The sequence below is a fragment of the Lactuca saligna genome, chromosome 8, assembly GCF_052625555.1.
Source record: "Lactuca saligna cultivar CGN05327 chromosome 8, ASM5262555v1, whole genome shotgun sequence".
Classification (NCBI taxonomy): Eukaryota; Viridiplantae; Streptophyta; class Magnoliopsida; order Asterales; family Asteraceae; genus Lactuca; species Lactuca saligna.
This window is the reverse complement of record NC_136424.1, coordinates 219,241,745-219,255,743: the sequence shown is the minus strand read 5'-3', so window position 1 is coordinate 219,255,743 and position 13,999 is coordinate 219,241,745.

Here is a 13,999-nt window from a genome sequence, read left to right as displayed (position 1 = left end):
GATGGACTTTGTGTCGATTCCTTAGGATGATCCTTATGAATGAATGAACGTGGAATAGCTGATTCTTAGGGTAGATCCTTAAGTGTAAAGAAGATAATGGGGATGCGTAATTGTGTTGATTCTTTGATTGTTTAAACATAATTTTTATATTATTGTGTGTTGAAAACCCTATGTACTCACTAGGTTTCCCAACCTGACCCACTCAATTTAGCTATATCACAGGTGTCGATATGAAGTTACATTACACTGAGAGATTAAGGAGATATAGATCACTAGTGTAAATGGATGTCAGTTCTGTTTATGGTTATGTTTCTGTATTGATGATGACATCCCAAATGTTTTAAAATGAATAAAATATGTTTCTTTGGAAATGCTTTGATAACATATTTATCATGTTTTTATGGGAACAAATTCTGCAACATTTTTATTAAAAGAGGTACCCTGATTTTCATAAAGCATAAACAAAATCGGTCTTTACTGGCCGTAAAAATGGGGATTTCACACAAAGTATTAAGAATAGGATACCATTGGCCAACCATGAAGAGAGATGCTTTCTTATACACTCAAAAGCATGATGTTTTCCAAAGACACAGCAATATCCTTCATCAACTAGTGGAACCTTTACACCCTGCCATTTCTCTTTGGCTATTCATGAAGTCAGGTATTGACATAATCGGGAGACTATCAAAGGCACCAGGCGGAAAATTCTTCATGCTAGCGATGACAGATTACTTCTCAAAATCTATCGAAGTCGATACTTTTGTTCCAGTAAGAGATAAGGAAGTAGTCTTGTCCATTAAGTACAATTACCTGACTTGATTCGAGTTCCCGACCGAAATGATATGTGTTAAGGGATCTTAATTCATAAGCAAAAAAGAAAAACGACCTTTTGTAACATTTGGGGAATCAAATTTTAATGTCCACCCCAGTTCACCCTCAAGCTAACGGTCAAGCAAACTCTAGTAATAATATCATAGTCAATAACCTGAAAAAGATACCAGGCGAAAAGAATGGAATTTTTGCTGAAGAACTTTCTGTTGTCCTGTGGGTAGATAGGACCAATGATAAAATCGCAACATGTCAAACCTTATACTCCTTAGTATTTGGAGAAGAATCCATGATCCCGACTGAAGTAGTGATCTCGGAGACAAGATACCAACTCCAGAATCAAGAAAATAATGATTGGATCGTAGCTGGAGATCTTGACACTATTCATGAAAAAAAGGACCTCGCCAAGATCTGCATTGGAACTCATTAGGAAAGCATCAATAAACCCTACAATACAAATATTAAGGTGAGAAGATTCCAAGTATGTGACATGGTTCTAAAAATAACATTTCAAAATATCGAAGATCCTAAGGATGGTAAGGTACCACCTATATGGGAAGGCCTTTATCTCATCCATTCATAAATAGGAACAGGGGCATATTGGTTGGCTAATCTAGAAGAGAATCTTTTTCCAAGATCATGGAATGCTATACACCTCAAAGTATACTTCACGTAAGTAGAAGTCGCAATACTTCATTATGACAAGGACAAACCCTAATGCTTGGATCTAGGTTTCTCTATTCTACATGCTTTGAATCCAAGACTATAAACCCTAATTCTAGAATTAGAGTAATCATATTAATATGTAATTAGGTTTAAGATCATACCTTGATTGTTATGTAGCAATAACAATCCCAAATCTCCTTGTAATGACTTTGGAATGCTTAGAGTCACAAGTGTCACTCCTCTAATGGCTTACAAACACCAAGAGCAAATGGAGAAGGTATAAAGAGAGAGGAAAGAGGTTAGAATTCGTCCTTAGGACTCCTTGGGAACAAGTACATGAATTCTAAGGCCTTAGGGTCTTTATATAGGTGTAGAGATAGGGTTTCAGTCATTATCCTTATCTAGTTGCTTATCCACAAAGCAACCCATAAGATAATCCTTGAATCCTTATCATAGTTGAATTCTAAGGCATTATCTCCTTAAATTCGTTCACCCTATATATAAGATAATCCTTACCTTATTTTGTAACTATCACATAATTACAAATCAGCCCCTCTAGTTTAATTAATTACACTTGATCACAAAATTAATTCCTAATTAATTATTGACCAATATTAATTAAACAAATTTGATTTCTCCTTTAATATATTGTTCTTATAACATATTAATAAATCATAATAACCTCTCTCTCTTTATTTATTTCTCCAATCAAGTGGCTTTGGTGAAGGCAACCCAAAAGGACCATGCACCATCGGGTCAAGTACATACCAAAATAGTTATGGACTTAGACACTAATCCAACTGTCTCCCACTTGGATAAGTCTAATAACTATTCTGCGTATGACTTCGGATCCCGATCTGCAATCGTAGCTTTCCAAAGCCGCTGTCAACTCTGATGATATCAGATACGCGTGTCCTTAGATATGGGATCATATATTCCTCCATTCTAGATATCGTATGAGATATGATTTTTAATCATTCTCTTTGTACTATATCTCAATTTCCGATTTATGACGACAGACTAATTGAAAAAATCAAATTAGCCCTAGCCCGGCCGAGCATTTACGTTTGTCATCAATAAACCATCGAGGGGTCCAAAGATATCGCTTTTATCCTTCTTTGGATAAAAGGAACGAATAAACCGTGATATAATGCATGCTTGCACTCACTAACCAAATCACACACAACAATATGTTTTATAACACCAAGTTACTAGTGCGTTTTCATATTATCAATGTGCAACCGATTAGCAAGATACAACTCACACATCTCGGTTTCAAGAATATAAGATGTTATCGTCTCACTAATCACTCGAGATAGTGATCCAAGTGAGCGTGGGTTTAATCCAATGCTCAAATCATATTCATAAGCACTCATGAACATTGAAGCAAGCATTTGCTTATGTCTAATAATCTTTTAGACAATCCACACACCAATTCACGACAGTCTTCATTCATATCTACTTCCAACATATGAACGACTGTGGCCCGTTTGAATAATTCGATTATTCTTAATAAACTGAATTATTCTGGAAGTCAAAACATGCAAATGTGAAACACAAGAATAATACTAATCCCATATGGCCTCAACCCTTTGAGCATAAATAAAACACATTTTATTTATCACCATATCGATTACTCATTATTTGTCATTTCGGGTAATCAACTTCTTGCTTGAATTATTACACTTGTGCCATGCTCCTAGCATGCACACAATGTTTACGTATGGTTCTTACTTTTGTGAAATAGACAAATTGAACACATTTCCAATCATTCTCATTTTACAACTCCAAATCCATTTTCTTAAGTGTAAGAATATCAAATTCTTGTTACTTATAGAATATACCAGATTCTAACACTTTATGCAACCATCCTTTTGTAATGTCACTGCACCAAAGTCTCAAAGACTATTGCCAATGATATTACAAAGTCCTCTAACGTAGATTGTTACAAGACAATTACTTAGATATGATGTCTCTCACTCAAAGTACATTCCTTTGAACATCCTTTTGCATAAAAGTTTCTAATGTAGACATAGATTTTCAATATTTACTTCCTATTATGAACACGCTTCCATATTTTCCTCATGACAACTCATTATTAATAGAACCTTTTCTATTTGTAATGATGTCGATATGGTCCATCCAATATGGAAACATTTCCATATTTTCCAATACTATACTTCCAACTAGACACAAGCGACCAATTCTCGTCGAACTTTGGATTGTCCTTTGATAGTTGTTTAATTATTTTAGTCAAAACCAATTCTAGTCCCTTTTTTCCTCTAAATGTGCTAGACATTTGGAAAATTTTAGAATGGTCAAACATTAAAGCATTTGCAATCGATCCTATACCCGAAGCGTATGGGACACGACGCATAATGTTTTATTTGCTATGTTCTCAAAATTCGAATTGTGAAGAGGAATGCCGTAATCATAATCGAAATTTTAAGAACACACAATGTACCTTTGACTAAATTTATTAACATTCCACAACCTAATCCTTTAGATTTGAAATGAAGCATAATATTTTCTCCCTTAATTATAGCAAAACAACTTTACAACCCTTACGACTTTGCAAGGTATAAATCTTGTTTTCTATAATTAATATTGCCAACTTGCAAAACATTCCATAATAATCATACAATCATAACTTTTATGCTCCCACTATCGTGATGATTATTATAAAACATAACACTTATGCTCCCAATAGCTTCGACATGTATTCATAAACATCTTAACTTTCAGAAGGACAATACCTATTGAATTTCTTAAGTCCATGTTTCTAATACTTAGTGCTTTGATAATCTTTTATCAAGGCTTCTTGAACTTATACACCTTTTCCTTTAGATAGTTCATATGTGTGTCTCAAAAATTAAGACTAATTACCAAACCTCACAATTCAAATTATGGAAAGGGATACCGTAACCATGATCGAATTCGAGAATGCAATTTTACAATCATTATCTTCTTAAAATCTTTCTTAGTGAAAGCATTTCCTCACAATCATTTTCATGAAGGTGGAAATCTTATGACACTTAGATTTAAATGGTGTATTTGTTCCTATCCATGTGAATTTGTTAAAACCAAAGTTTACGACAAATTCAAACTCATATGGACCAAGCCTTTTTTAATCTTGATTTCTTGCCTTATGGTAGCACAGATGCCCACCACGTCTTCCAAGTAGTTAAGCATCTCACATTTTCCTATCAATGTACCTTTCATTGATCAAGGTGCTTTGCCTTTTATGCGTTCAAAATGAGTACTCATAGGACTCACATGCATAATTAACTCAATTGGAACAGCACAGAATCAAAATATCGTCAACACGATAGGTTGTAAGACTCAACTCGTGTGCTAGTGATGATCGATAAGGTTTATTTGATTTGTTCTTGAAACCGTTCAAGACCATTAAGACTCCCACTGACTCCTTGACATATAAGATTCTCTTGTCAATAAACATTTGTTGACAACCAAATATTCAAGAGTTAGTGTAGCTTTTATCAAAACACTTCATAAATTGGTCCAAGTTAGTCTTTGTCTTATTCAAGACATCACAACTTTCCACATTTTATGAATGTTATAAACCTTTAATACTTTTCACTCATTGCCACAATCTTAACTTTAAGACTTGTTATTAGAACGAAGTATGATAGACTTCTTGATTTTTCCATTTCTTCAATTCTTGATTCCTCTTCTCAAACATACAATTGTACTAAGACTTACTTAGAGGATCAATTGAGATATGGTTCTTAATCATTAAGATCTATCATAAAGCATAAAAGGTACTCTCCCTTCTTCTTAGAATGGAGAAACTTTTATCTTTCTGCCTACTTGACTCTTCTTATTCGTTCTGCTATTGATTTAAACATTTTCAATCAATTCAGAATTACACTTAATCATATTTACTAAACCTTTAGTAAATCATGACGAATGTCTTTGTTACTCTTATGGTGGACTTTGATCAACACGCAACTTTGTGTACTTGATCTCCTAGTCCTTCACTTGACACTTTGTCAATGAATTAGTCTAATTTCCAAAATATGAAATTTCTCATTCATCGTGCAACCAAGTTGCATGATTCCAAGTTTCTGTCCAATTGAAACTTGGGCGATGAACAACTCTCCCTATTTGGTAAATTCTTGACTTTCCATAACACAATAAGAAACAAATCCATTATTTCTAACAATTTTAACATCAATTTTTCATACACGCCATTGTAAGGATAAATAAATAAAATTTAAAATCAAAATTTATTTTATTGCGGAAAAATTTATCCTTACAATGCAACTCATTGAAAAACTTATGCTAATACATCTTTCTTAGCAATCTAATTCTAACTCTAAGTAGTAGCTCAAGAATCTAATCTTCGAGAAACGCAATCGAAATCCATTCCTTCACGGTTAGATTCTGCTCACTTCTTCCCTTAAGCTTCTTTTCTTTTCTTCGATCCTTCAAAAAATCAATTGTAATCTTATCACATTATGTATTAAGAATCTAGAATGAAGCTTAAAAGAGTTAGTCAATGGATTTTACCTAAATTAGAGCCATACGTTTCGACTCTCCCATCTCTTAGATCTCTTAGGTAAATAGGGCAGCTTCGTCTCCAATGCCCCTTCTCTTGGCAATAAAAGCAAATTGACTCTTTTTGGAACAGGACATGGAACTACTTCAAACATCTCCTTTCTCTTATGATCAATATTTTCAATCATAGCATGTCTTTCGTTGCCATTGTCTATATCCATATATGTCTTGAAGGCAGATTCACCAATTAACTTTGCTTTTCTATTGCGCCAAACCATTGTTGATTCAGCAGCAATAAGCATATAGGTGAGATCTATAAGGGTCACGTCGCGGTTCATCATAAAGTACTCTCTTATGAACTCACTATATGAGTTAGGAAGTGACTGAAGAACCCAATCAACAGCCATTTCCTCACAGACAACGGATCCCAACAGTGTGACTTCATCCCTAGGACGTGTGCACACACCGACTTTCCTTATTTATGTTCACTTGCCAAAAGGGCTTGAGTGATCTTGAACTTTTCAAGCCTTTGAACTTGTGGGTTAGGAAGAATAATTGGAGGAGGACGAGGAAGTGAATCATGATCTCTTGTTCCTCGATCGAATCGTGAATATCATTTTCATGTGGAATGCTTGTTCCACGGGATTTGGGAAGACCATAGTTGTCAAACTTTGACATCTACAAAACGGGAGAAAAATGAATTCAAGTTAGTTGATAGATTGAGTCCTTAGTAAATCACCCAAATGAGATACTAAGGCTAGGACCTAACACAATACGCTACAACCTAGAAAAGGGATATCGTAATCTAGTTGCAGAATATTTGAAGGTAAGTGAATGACGATTCACTAATTTCCACCATGAAAAACGAAAAAGAAATTTAAGTTTTAAATCTATGAAAACTCCTATATCCTTTGAGATTCATTGAACTTTCAATGGCATGTTTAAATCTCGATATGCCCCTCTAGTTTATGACTGGGATGCCGAGGATCACAAAGCGGTTGTGAATAACCATGCAAACTACATGGTGCCCTCACATGTTACAGTCACCTATTCGATGTGCTGGTAAACCACACACTCTCCACCGAACTATGACAAACATTGAGTCACCCTTTGCTACCTTTGCTTAGAACCATTTAGTGTGCCGGTAAACCACACACGCTCCACTAACGTCTTCGCAAAGGCACAAAGTGTAATTTCATGGAATTGCATCAATTCACTTTTTCCTAAGTAACTAAGATTGGGAATTAGAAAAACATTTAGTTACTTTGTATTTCATTATACTTATAATGGAAGGTTTCGTCCTATCCTACCCGTTCGGCTAACGACTCTCCACTAGTCAAGAGTGCGGTGGGTAAGAGTGGATACCCATTCAATCGTCATTTTATAGGCAGTTTCCTTAAACACCCCTTATAGACCAGCTTCGTGAATGAGGCCTACTAACGGTAAGACTGACTTTTACTCATACATATATATATATATATATATATATATATATATATATATATATATATATATATATATATATAATGTTAGACTTTTAATGTTATATATAGTATAGGGTGCATTTTATACTTTTAAAATACTATGTGATTAACTTTAACAATTACACTTTTAATTCAATTAAATGGTTAACCTAAACGTTTATGGATTTATTAAATCTCTTTTAATTATACTCCTTAATTAATTAATAAAACCATAAGGGTGTATTTGAACTTTTCAAAACATTACTAGGGTTTTAGAATTTAACATTCCTAATTAACTTTTAATCAACTTTTAAATTCCAAAACTTGAGGGCAAGTTTTGAAACATTTCAAAACATTAGGGTTTTAACTATTTAAATTTCAAAACAACAAACTTTTGGGTTCAAATTTAAACTATAAACCTAAAGGGTAAAATATGAAACTTTTCATAACAACAATGATCAAATAAAAAATAATCTAAATTAACATTTAATCACATAATTATCTATATTTGATTTATTTAATGATTTCTTGCAAAACAATTTATCAATTTAATCAAAATAATCAATCAATTATCATATAAGGAAACAAATATTTTATTAATTGATAATTATCTTTAATTAGATCAAGAATATAGTCATATATATCATAAAACCAGATTTATATTAATCTAATATGATAAGGTAACTATCCTAATGCAAAAACAGCAAGAAATCCCGATATAAGCACTATCTGACGAGTTGACTCGTCGAGTCAAGCCTGGACTCGTGGAGTCACCCTGGACTCGGCGAGTTCAGCTATGGACTCGGCGAGTCCAGCCTCTAGAACACCAAAAAAACGAATTTTTTAGATATACAATGCATCAATACAATTGCAACCAAGCTAGGCTCTGATACCACTGATGGGTTTTTGGTCATAAGACATCCTATATGCTCATACAAACCCTAATGCTTGGATCTAGGTTTCTTTATTGTACATGCTTTGAATCCAAGACTATAAACCCTAATTCTAGCATTAGAGTAATCATCTTAATATGTAATTAGGTTTAAGATCATACCTTGATTGTTATGTAGCAATAACAATCCCAAATCTCCTTGTAATGACTTTGGAATGCTTAGAGTCACAAGTGTCACTCCTCTAATGGCTTAGAAACACCAAGAGCAAATGGAGAAGGTATAAAGAGAGAGGAGAGAGGTTAGAATTCGTCCTTAGGACTCCTTGGGAACAAGTACACGAATTCTAAGGCCTTAGGGTCTTTATATAGGTGTAGAGATAGGGTTTCAGTCATTATCCTTATCTAGTTGCTTATCCACAAAGCAACCCATAAGATAATCCTTGAATCCTTATCATAGTTGAATTCTAAGGCATTATCTCCTTAAATTCGTTCACCCTATATATAAGATAATCCTTACCTTATTTTGTAACTATCACATAATTACAAATCAGCCCCTCTTGTTTAATTAATTACACTTGATCACAAAATTAATTCCTAATTAATTATTAACCAATATTAATTAAACAAATATGATTTCTATTTTAATATATTATTCTTATAACATATTAATAAATCATAATAACCTCTCTCTCTTTATTTATTTCTCCAATCAAGTTGCTTTGGAGAAGGCAACCCAAAAGGACCATGCACCATCGGGTCAAGTACATACCAAAATAGTTATGGACTTAGACACTAATCCAACACTCCTTACCGTCTCTTTTACATTTTATTATTATTCTCTTTAAATCATTAATGACTTAAGCATCTGAGGGCAGTTAGCCAAGCTAACGCCCACCCTAAGCTCACCTTTTCAATGTGTAAAACCTTGACAATCTTAGCAACCACAAATAGAGATTAATCATCTCTCCTCCGATCATGGGTACTTAATCTATTCTATGGTTTTGAGAGTTAATAACCTCTTTCATCTATATTTGGGTTTCCACAACCTGCTTGGACGCACGATATCTAACTATGGAATCTGAATAAGGGGATCATTTCACACTTTAGTGACTTGGCAACCCTCTTATTTATGAACATGTGTAAAGATCGTAAAGATAAATTTATGATTTATAACATTATCATCTTATGTTATTATTTGGGAGCTTCCCTAGTAAAATTCTAATTTTAGACTTTCTCTAGTAAAATTTTAAGTTAGAATCTCTCCCGATAAAATTCGACGTTGGGACCTTCCCAGTAAAATTCTAAGTTGGGATCTTCCCAAGTATATTCTACTTTGGGATTTTCCCCAAAAAACCATCCACTTTGACCGATGGTTGACTTTCGGACTTCTGGGGCATTATAGGGAATTTATAAGCATGGTGGGGACACTTAGTCAAGAAGGACATTAAGGGTAATAACATAGCACTTCTGATGTGATACTGTGGAATTTCCAATGAGACAGCAATCGGAGATTTGTAATACTTCAGCACTACTTGCAAGTGAGTTACCTCATTATACTAAGGGGTCTAAGGCATTGAGGTTGACCCATCAGATATGTTATCCTAGCAGTGGTATTATGATTGAGTATGAATTAGTTTGCATGCTAGTTGCTATGCCAGTTGGTAGATCTGTAGGACTACCTCTGTTATTATCTGATAGTTTGTATTCCAAGTGGATATGATAACCTAGCATTTAGTAATATGTTGAGTGTGAGTTAGTATCGCATGCTAGTTGCTAGGCTAGTTAGGTATATCTGTAGGACTACCTGTAGTATTATGAGATTATCTATATGTGCATCTATTGTGATATATGTAAACATTTTATGTGGTATGGGTTGAGGTGATACTGCTCCGTGCGGTAACCAACAAACCCAGGAGCATTCAAGATACGAGCTGAAAAAGACTCGTATTGTGGGGTCGTTGGCAATCCAGATTTGAGTTTTGTGCCCAGAAGGCAATCGAGACTCGCACTGTGGGCCCAGTGGGTAATGAAATATGTAAAGCTATGGACCCAATTAATGTTGTTAATTGTATATGTATTATGTGCAGTGTATCGGTATTTTGGGGGAATTCACTAAGCTTAAGGGCTTACAGTTTTAGTTTATTGTTTCAGGTACATCAGGGGATCTCGGCAAGGCGAAGGCATGATCGTAAAGCTCCACATGATTTGTTTATGTTTCTGGGAAAACTCTGGTATTACATTTTGAAAAGAAATCTATAATAACTGTTGGTTTTAAATATTTTGAAAAGTTTTAAATTGGCCTGAATTTTATGGCTGTTACAAGATCCTTAGCCGTAACATGGCATGTAGCTATCATACACATACAATAGGCATATAACGCATCCTTCCTAGATCCTCAAACCTAATCTAACATGCAATTATCATAATCATATTATATATCATAACAAACATGTATGGGTATCTTAGGGAAAACTTACATGAGTTAGCCGATTGCACGGGTCACACACCTTGTTCTTTCTCAAAACTCTATATTTTATTTTTTAGAAAAATTATTTTCTTGTAAAATCTTTCAAACCATAAATTTGAGTCCGGACACCCTAAGGGTGTATCCGAATCCCTAAAACCATGGCTCTGATACCAACTTGTAACATCCCAAAATCTAAGGCCAAAAATTTGATTTTTAATTATGTAACAGCCGGATTTCCAGGTATCTTTTATGTTTATGATTTTAGTGTTTTAAGAGGGGACTCGGCAAGTTGGAGCTCAGACTCGCCGAGTAGGATCGCGGATCTGGTCACGGGATCACGCCTGGACTCGGCGAGTTCAGGATATGGACTCGACGAGTCTGCGTTGTGTAATGAAACCCTAATTTCTCGGGTTTGGGACCTATATAAAGGGCCTTATGGTCATCATTTGTGCTCACCAGTCCCTTAAGTGAAACCCTAATCGAGTGTGAGCGTTTGGAGCAAAGTAGGAGGCCATTATTGATCTTGGAGGTGTCATTTTGCAAGGAAAGGGAGAACCGGCTAAGGGGAAAGCAAGTGAAGCCATTTTCTGAGAGTTTGGAGTCCAGAGCATCACTATTGTGGTAATATCTTCGAGCTATCCTTTTTCCATGTTGATGTTATTTTGATTTAGGGTTTGTTGAACCCTCTTGTGGCAAGATCTACTGCTCCCTTGGTCCCTTAAGCGATTTAAAACATAGATCTGGACCCTTGGAGGTCCAGAGTGTCCCTTTGCCCAAGCTTTTTGGGAATCAATGGAGGTTTTGGTTTGAAATCCTTATGCCTTAGGTCAAAATGCTATTTATGAGCCATGGGGTGTGTTATGGACACCAAGCTAGGGGCTTTACGTGATGAATCAGTCTAGGAAGGCCAGATCTATGAATTGTGGGAGCAAGTCTGACCTTAGAAGCAAGTTGGAGTGGTTGCATGGCATGGACTCGCCGAGTCCGATGAACAGACTCGGCGAGTAGTTTGAAGATTTCCTTGAGTTCGCTCAGTCAGTGGTCAAGTCGAGTCATAGGTTGACTCAGTGAGTCATGGTTAGTTAGAGAGGGTCGACAGGTGGACCGAGTCGAACTGGGACTCGCCGAGTTGTTCTTGAGACTCGGCGAGTTGAGTCGGGGTGGCCCTGCGATTCTTCCAGGTGGAACTCGTCAAGTCAGGGGGAGTACTCGACGTGTAGGAAGGGAATCCTAGCGAGTTGGCGAAAACATCTAGACTCGCCGAGTCACCCTAGCGCACTCGCCGAGTCTGGTCAAAGTTGACCATTGACCGGAGTTGACCTATGTTGACTTCTTAGGGATAGTCAACCTTAGAGATATAAAGTGTTAATCAGAGACATATGATGTTATAGGAGGATTATAGCTCGGAGGATCGAGCACGAGGGATTTCCAGGATTCGTGAGATACCGAGATACGCGAGGTGAGTCTTCTCACTATACTTTACCTTGAGTAGGTAACCAGAGTTATGTGATAGAGTATTCGTATGCTATGTATGTTATGTGATGTAGTGCATTATTTCTATGTGATTTATGCGGTGCATGTTTAAAGAGTTAGAACCTGAGGGTTCACAGAGTTTGCGTGCACGGACCCACAGAGTTATAGCCTCGAGTGGCTAATATGTGCTATATGTGGTATTTTAGGGAACTCACTAAGCTTTGTGCTTACAGTGTTTGATGTTGTTGTTTCAGGTACTAGTGACGACCGCGGGAAGGCGCCGGCTTGATCCGTACACAGACACGGAGTTTGTACATTTGTGATCTTGGGATTTTGTATTGACTTGAACTGGATAATTAATATGGTTGTTTTATGAATATTAAATGAATTGTGTTTTACGAAAATTTGAAAATTTTGTATTGAAATTCACGGTGTTACAAATTATATAATTTATAAAACAGGTTATTTAAAACATCATTGAGCTATCCCATATCATAAAAACCCATAAGTCATATGTCTCAAAACAAGTCATAATAATGTCATAGTACAAATCCGAAGAATATCATACTGCGGAAAAGAGTTGTGTGATGCGCTGCAGTCGTGCCGATCCTTTCCCTTCGAAGAAGAAGTACCTGAAACCAAAACTAAAAACCGTAAGCACAAAGCTTAGTGAGTTCCCCCATAGTACCACATACCATACAATAAACATACTTTCAAGCATATCTTGGCCCCCAACCTACCCTGTTGAGCATACTGGGGTGCTCAACCTACCTCTGTTAGGTATACCGGGGTGCCTAACCTACCCGTGTCAGACATACCTGGGTGTCTAACCTACCCCTATTAGGCATATCTGGGTGCCTGACCTGCCCTCCGGTTTATCTCAACCGGTTACAGGGTCTATTTCACCCCTACCGCTACCACATAATAACATATAATAAACATACTACTAGGCATATATGCGTACTGTCTACCGCTTCAGTCTCTTTCAACTGGTAACAGGTGACTATTTCACCACTCCTATCACTATCACATAATATCATTTCATCTTCGCACATAAAGCATAACAGATAGTTGCATACCAGACAATAATTACAAAGACAACTATCTCAACTATAAACAACTACTAGTGGGTCGGTATTTGTGCCTTCGACCAACTTCTACTAGAAGGTTACTCACCTCATAAATCTGAGTGTCGAATATCACGGAAAAGAATCTCTAATAGTTGCTCCGATGACTCCTCGGCTATCATTATCATAACAACATGTAGTCAACATCCATAATAATTCTAAGGGTAAAATCGCCATTTCACCCCTTGGGCTAATTTGGATCATACCCAAGGACCAATTCCATGTTATCTTTCCCAGCCCACTAAAGGCACACTAATGTCCCAATTTTCCAAATTGACCTAAACTCATCAAATGAGCCTCATCACAATCCTAATAAATACTTAGCCAAAATAAGTAATTTTGAGGGGCCTTATGTGGCCCAAAAGGCCTAATTCTTTAAATCTCAGTTCTAGGCCAACAAACTCTACTCCACAGTGGGCCATGGGGCCCAACTATCCAGGCCCAACTTCGAAGGCTCAAAAGCCCAAGTTCACCACTCTGCAGCTGTACGCAAAACGTACCTGGCACGTACACCCAGCGTACAACGAACTTGACCAAAAATGGGATGTTTACCCAGTATGCA